Genomic DNA, 8,411 nt, shown 5'->3' on the forward strand with positions numbered 1-8,411 from the left:
CCTAAGGCATTAATGTTTTATTCAGAGGTCTCTGAGGAATCATAAAGTGTTTTTAAAATAAACTGACCGCTTTCTTCTATGGTAATAGTCTATATCCTAAACCCATTTCAGTAGGCTCAAATAATTCAAGGGGACGCCTGCAGCTCGACTGACGTTGACCGATTCTCTGTGTGCGCTTGCAGTTCCTGTGCTTTTTTAATGCTTCTAGTGGTACTAATGGAGAAGGGAGCAGCCCACAGAGACATCTAAAGATCCTCTTAATGCGCTGGAATGTCTCCCACAAGGCTCGAAATGTGTTTGCTCATTGATCTATTTTGACAGTAGCCCAGCACATAGTGGGTGCTCTTTTCAGAGGATGTAGTGTGGACCCTGGCCTCTCTGTGCGGCCGTGTTGGTGAGAGAGTCTCCACTGCTCTTTCTCACTGTACGCTCTTTTCTACCTCGTGTAAAATGTGGGGGAAGGGGATGTCTGCACCATGTGTGCCTTTGTAAAATGGCTTTGGTCATATTTCAGAAGATACAATCTACTGACACTGGATTTATCTTCAGTTCGCTGTAGGCCTCTTGGTGTGAGTCTGTGTGTAATGCTTTATGCCCCGAAGGTTTTTTTTTTTTTTTCTTTTGTATGAATGAATGTGTATATGTGTCAGTGAAGTCATTTTCAACTGCATGAAAAAGACGGTCCTCTATATAATCAAGCTCATCACGCCACAGTGTCTACCCACACTGTGAATATGAAGAATGGGAGATTGGAGATAGTCAGTCATTACTATCGCTACAGACTGAAAACACTCTGTCACTCTGATATAGTAGCAGACATGAAGAAAGGGCCTGAAAATCTCAGACATGACTAATATTATTTGTTTTTGATTGTACCTATTTAACCCACTAATACATTATTTATCAAACATGGAACATTTACATTTTGATTCCATTGAATGTGCATACATGTTAAAAATAAATGTAATAGCTGAATGATGTTTATAGGATGGAAATGTACAGTTTAACATTTCATTATTTGATTGAGGATGTTTTACTGTACACAGAGTATAAGATCTTTTAAACCCCGTTTTAATTTTTTGCATTTAAATCTTAATTTGCTTATTTTGTGGGAGATTTGTGGGTCTGGCATTGCTTGGTTAACATTTAACCTGCCCTCTCCTTTTGTTTGTGATTCTGTACTTAATTTACTGAAATACTGAACTTACAGAAAAGGAATTTTGTTATGACTCAAAGTTGTATGTCATCATGGTTCTGGTTTAAGCTCCAATCAGTCTGTCAGTTGCTTAGTGACATCATTGTTTCGTTTTTGTCATGTGATCCTATTGGCTGGCCAGCGAGTGAAAGGCAGGATGGTGCTGATGATGATAATCTTCTTCTTCTCCTTTCCCCTGTGTGTGTCAGTGGAGATGCTGGGAACCCTGTGACCCAGATCGTCCCTCCACAGAAGCCTCTGTAATTCTACCCCCTTCCTCCCACCCTTCCTCTACCCTCTCAGGGCCCACTGAGCCATCACACACACCTGCCAGCAGCTCTGGGTGTTGCCTGGATCCCCCCCCCCCCCCCCATCTCTCTCTCTCCTGCATGTCCCGCTTCATTGTCTTCACTCCTACAACATTGTTCAGGACTATGTCCTTGCACTAGACACACATTTCATATGCTGTAAAAATACGTGCATCGTGTATCCTTTGAGACTAAATGCCAAGAGCTGCATATAAAGATTTTTTTATGTCTGGGATCAGATCTATCACGTGTGCAGGGGTGATTGCAGGATAGCAGCTTTAGGGGTGAGCACCCAGTATTTTTAACTATCAGTGCCACACACTCGTGAAGAAAGAACATCTGGTTTTTAGGGTCAGAGAAGCACTGTAACTGCACCTACAGATCTGAGAAAATGTCCTTTAAAGCTGACCCAAAAGCACTTAAAAAATTTTTTTTTTATACAAAGTATTACAAATCAAATTCTATTAAGTAAAATACAATGAAGTATGAGCAATGAATTTAAAAGATTTTTGATACTGGTAATTTCATACAACACATGAACAAGACAACTCTAAACTCAGAACTGTTCTGGATTTGTGGGGCATCTGGTCAGACTACCATGAAGTCACGTCATTTTGACCTTACTCTCTCACCTAAATCTTACTCTCTCCCCTCAAAATTCAAAACCATGGCTGACTGAGCGACAAAGTAATTGTCATCTGTGTTACTTGATCCACCATCAAACTAGTATTTTCAGCACAGCCTTGTGGAGAGCAGGGCAGGGGTAAGAGAGAGAAAATAGTATCATATCATTTCTGAGGCAAGGGGATTGCTATATATATATAAATATATCATATATTTTGTATAGTTTAAAGATTTTTTTCAGCATATTGGAGAAAAATGTCCATTTCTTATTGTTAAAGGTGCTGTGACTAAATATAAGGGTGTTTGAGCACCTCTTAAAAAGGACTAGACACACCTATGCAAGTATGTGAGTGTTTATATCAATGAACCTGAGCAAATATGCATATATACGTTTTTCTCAAATGAAATGTAGTAGTAGAGAATGCCTTGCAGCATGACGTTAAGAGTGATGTCCATTTTTCATCACCTTAATCTTGGATGACGCAAGTCAGCATGAATTTCAGGTCTGTTAGCATAAGTGAAATCTGATTACTCCACTGGTTGGTTTCTTATTCCTACACAGCGTCTGATAGGTGGAGACGTGTGGAATGTTCGGTTTGGATGAGCCCGAAGCAGCAGAGCTTTGTAAAACCTCAGGGTGGTTCTGCTCAAACAGCAGCTGCAGAACAGCTGCCCAGTTCCCCAGAGAAAGATACTGTAAATAAGAGAAAGAATTTGACCCCGCCTAGCCATCAGCACCACACACAGTCACACACTCGCGCGCTAACTGCTCTGGACACCGCCATGTCCCATTACACCCGAACCTGCATTTAAACGTATTCACGCAGCGACCGGCCCGTGGAACATTTTTTGGGATGAAATTCTCGCTGTGTTACTCGGTTCCCCCCCCCGCACACACACAACGTTTCGACAGCTTGCGGAGGATGTCCTGATGAGTCCTACTGCCTGTGGGAGAATGGGCTGTCTGTGTGTTGCAGAGAGGAGCAGTCAGGGCTCGTGTGGGTGTTGGGCCCTTTGTGTCTAGCTGAGGTGCATAATTATGTCTCCTCCACTGCACCCCTCTGACAGCTAGCATCTTAATGGCACTCAATAACAGAGGCGTGAGTGCCTAAACTGACGACTACGCTAGTGTGTGTGTGTGTGTGTGTGTGTGTGTGTGTGTGTGTGCGCGCGCGCGTTAAGGCCATGTAATTTCTCTTAGTCCTCAGCTGCGCACACAAGCACAGTGATTCAAAAATATTAAAACTATGGCTGTTGTAGTAAGGCCAATATCATATTATATAAATCTATAATATGCATATTATAGATTCAGACAGAAAGAGGATAAAGTCTGTCGCTCATATTTATGTCTCTTTTGTAGCCTGTTGGTTTTTCTGTAACACGAGTAATGGGTGAAGCTGTTTCTGTGGGATGGATCATGCCTTTTGTTTTTGCACTGTTAAAAAACATAATCAGGTGTCACAGAGTTTCCATGGTTACATAGTGTGAGTGTTGCCCACAGAGAAGGAGGTAATATATAAATGTATGCTGATATACTGGTGTATATTTTTTTTATAATCTACCCATATAATATTTAAAACAGGTCTTATATATGATGTTATGTAAAGTATGTATTTTATATATTTGTGCAGTGCATTACAATATTGGATTTTTTGTTATTATTGCTATTACGTGATTTTGATTCTAGCTTAAAGTTTATACACAAAATGTATTGTTCTAAAAATACTGCAATGATTTCTATGTTTGCTTGTTGTTTATTCTATTCAGGTTCCACCACTAATAACAAAACCAAAAGTAGTAGGAAAAATGTTAAATTAATATTCAATGGTGCTGGAAACAGCATGTGAAATGAATGGATTACCAATGTAAACCCTGTTTTAGAGCACAGAGGAGGACATGATGTCATCAAAACATTTAGTGAAATCAACATAATTATTTTGGTTTTCATTTTATATTAGTATTTATACTTTTTTGTCAAGGTCAATAAACAATGCGACATGATCTTGCATACATGTTTTAATTGTTTTGTATTGTTCATTGTTTTAAAACTGTTTTGCAAAATAATCTATATTTTGAAAAAATGGCAGTCAAAAGGATAGGAATGCCATTTCTGTGCTTGTTATTTTCATATCCAGAGAAAATTATATGAATTGCATTTGAATATTAAACACTGAATAATTTAATTGAATAATGAACTCGAATTTGAATAATGAATATAGAATAATTGTCCTCTGAAGGGAGAGGGCTGAATTATAGTTAAGATGGTGCGGTGGTAAATAGAGCGATGGTTTTAATCGCAAAACATGAATTAGAAATGGGCCTAGAATTAGAAATGGGCCTAGACTGACTAGATATCCAAAAGGGCAGAGCACTGTGGATTGTCCACTGTCTAGATGGAAGGAGACGCCTGCAGATTGACAGAGCTAGCTGAGTGCTGGCTCACTGGTCAGGAATGGGCAGAGATATGGGAAGGCCTGTCTAATTGCCTGTCTCAGAGAGGTGGGTACTCCGAGGATTCATTCAGGCTTAATAAAGCTTACGCATCAGACAGAGAGAGTGCATGTGTCAGCCTGAGCACGTCACTCAGTGAGGCAGAGTGTTTAAAATCAGTGAAACCGGGTGGGTGTTCTTCACATTCGCGCGTGCAGGGTGTTAACTCTCAAAGTGCGAGTGCGATACTGCTCAGGGCTCCATTAAAGGAACTGACTCCGAATTATGAGGAAAGAGGGGGAGGGTGACAGGTTGGAATGATAGTACAAATACTTACTGTCATCATCTGTTCTTCCCATTTTAAAAGCACGAACAAGAAAAAAAAATCTCTTAAAGAGACATGGGACCAAACGCAGTGGAAATGCTTATTACACTTACAAGTACAATTACAGAAATGCTTTTGATTCACCAAAACAGGTTTTCAATTGTTTACAAAACCAAGATTTAGGTTTCATTATAAGATAAAAAAAATTAATACAAATATTTCTCATGATAATGTGGGGCTGTGGGAAAGCACTGTGTCTAATAACTGAATAACTGAATCTTCATTAGATGCACACTTTTATAGTGCATAATTTTACAGAGGTCTGCCTACATTATGTTATAGACCATTACAGCTGAGAATCTTGAAAAATGACACATACACTGCACACAGCAAATTAAATTGCAACTACAAAAAATAAAAATAAAAGTCTCTTGACAATGGCGCCCTCTGCTTGATGATGCAGTGATAAAATAAGCATCTGTTACTAATTTGGTCTTATTTGGATGTTATCTAAAACTCAGCAGCTTAAACAAACAAATAAGCAACCCCCTCCCTATCTAGGTTAGGTGAGCTGCAGTGTAAAGTATAAACCACACCACCTGAGGTTTGGCGACGCCATCTGTTTCATTGCTTAATGGGGGGAGGTGGTAGAGAAAGGTAAGACGTAAGTGTATGATCTCTGGGACGGGGATAGAGAGCACACACACACACACACACACACACACACACACACACACACACACACACAAACAAGGGTATAGTATATAAACTAGGGTTAAAATGAGTTCAAACAATATGATTGTGTTAGATGATTTTCAATGTACCTTCAGTTATTATAGGAACGTCTCATACACATACACTCTTATATCAGGACCAATGTCGGCACAGTCGTCTACCAGGAACTTTTAAAGCTCGTCATGCTTCCCTTTGCTGACAAGCTTTTTGGAGATGGAAAATTCATTTTCCAGCAGGACTTGGCACCTGTCCACACTTCCAAAAATACCAATACCTGGTTTAATAACCACAGTGTCACTGTGCTTGATTGGCCAGCAAACTCGCCTGACCTAAACCCCATAGAGAATCAATGGGGTATTGTGAAGAGGAAGATGAGAGACACCAGACCCAACAATGAACGAGCTGAAGGCTGCTATCACAGCAACCTGGGTTTCCATAACACCTCAGCAGGGCCACAGGCTGATCGCCTCCATGCCACACTGCATTGATGCAGTAATTTGTGTAAAAGGAGCCCTGAATTATTATATTATAATTATATTATATAATATTCTAATTTTCTGTGGTAATGATTTTGGGTTTTCATTGGCTGTAAGCCATGATAATCAACAGAAATGAACACTTGAAATCACACATATAATACAGTGTCTTGCGAAAGTATTCAGCCCCCTTGAATTTTTCAAACTTTTGCCACATTTCGGGTTTCGAACATAAAGATATACATTTAAATTTTTTGTGAAGAATCAACAAGTTGGACACAATTGTGAAGTAGAATGAAATTTATTGGATATTTCAAACTTTTTTAACAAATAAAAAACTAAAAAGCGGGGCGTGCAAAATTATACAGCCCCTTTACTTTCAGTACAGCAAACTCTCTCCAGAGGTTCAGTGAGGATCTCTGAATGATCCATCCATCCATCCATCCATCCATTATCTGAACCGCTTAATCCCACTAGTCGGGGTCACAGGGGGGCTGGAGCCAATCCCAGCATCTCCAGGCGAAGGCAGGGTACACCATGGGCAGGTCACCAGTCCACCGCATGGCCAACACACACGCACGCACTCACACCTACGGGCAATTTAGAGTGATCAATCAACCTAACACGCATGTCTTTGGACTGTGGGAGGAAACCGGAGTACCCGGTGAAAACCCACACAGGCACAGGGAGAACATGCAAACTCCACACAGAGCAGCCCAGACCGGGAATCGAACCCAGACCGCCTTGCTGTGAGGCGACAGTGCTAACCACACCACCACACCACCATGCCGCCCCTGAATGATCCAATGTTGGCCTAAATGACTGATGACGATAAATAGAATCCACTTGTGTGTAATCAAGTCTCCGTATAAATGCACCTGCTATAGGATAGTCTCAGGGTTCTGTTTAAAGTGCAGAGAGCATCATGAAGACCAAGGAACACACCAGGCAGGTCCGAGATACTGTTGTGGAGAAGGTTAAAGCCGGATTTGGATACAAAAAGATTCCCAAGCCTTAAACATCTCAAGGAGCACTGTGCAAGCAATCATATTGAAATGGAAGGAGTATCAGACCACTGCAAATCTACCAAGACCTGCCTGTCCCTCTAAACTTTCATACCAAGACCCACCTGTCCCTTCTAAACTTTTCAAGTTGTACACTGCACAAATCTGGCCTTTATGGAAGACTGGCAAGAAGAAAGCCATTTCTCAAAGATATCCATAAAAAGTCTCGTTTAAAGACACAACAAATGTGTGGAAGAAGGTGCTCTGGTCAGATGAAACCAAAATCGAACTTTTTGGCCACAGTGCAAAACAATATATCACCCTGAACACACCATCCCCACTGTCAAACATGGTGGTGGCAGCATCATGGTTTGGGCCTGCTTTTCTTCAGCAGGGACTCAGACTGTTTTAACTCCAAATTTTGTGTTTGTTTAATATCCTTGTGTCATTTTAATTACTTTCCCTGTTTTCTTTTTTTGTACTGTGTACAGCACTTTGGTCAGCTTTATTGTTGTTTTTAAAGTGCTTTATAAATAAAGTGGTATGGTATGTTTAAAATTGATGGGAAGATGACAAGACAATGATCCAAAACAAAATCTACAATGGAATGGTCCACAAATAGACGTATCCAGGTGTTAGAATGGCCAAGTCAAAGTCCAGACCTGAATCCAATAGAGAATCTGTGGAAAGAGCTGAAAACTGTTCACAAACGTTCTCCATCCAACCTCACTGAGCTCGAGCTTTTATGCAAGGAAGAATGGGCAAGAATTTCAGTCTCTCAATGTGCAACACTGATAGAGACATACCCTGACACTGATAGAGACATACCCCGACACTGATAGAGACATACCCCAACACTGATAGAGACATACCCCGACACTGATAGAGACATACCCCAACACTGATAGAGACATACCCCAACACTGATAGAGACATGCCCCAACACTGATAGAGACAGACCCCAACACTGATAGACAGACCCCAACACTGATAGAGACATACCCCAACACTGATAGACAGACCCCAACACTGATAGAGACAGACCCCGACACTGATAGACATACCCCAACAGTGATAGACAGACCCCAACACTGATAGAGACATGCCCCAACACTGATAGAGACAGACCCCAACACTGATAGAGACAGACCCCAACACTGATAGAGACAGACCCCAACACTGATAGAGACATACCCCAAGCGACTTGTAGCTGTAATCGCAGCAAAAGGTGGCACTACAAAGTATTAACGCAAGGGGGCCAAATAATTTTGCATGCTCAATTTTTTATTTGTTAAGAAAAATTTTAATATCCAA

Source organism: Brachyhypopomus gauderio, chromosome 3 (genome assembly GCF_052324685.1).
Source record: "Brachyhypopomus gauderio isolate BG-103 chromosome 3, BGAUD_0.2, whole genome shotgun sequence".
Classification (NCBI taxonomy): Eukaryota; Metazoa; Chordata; class Actinopteri; order Gymnotiformes; family Hypopomidae; genus Brachyhypopomus; species Brachyhypopomus gauderio.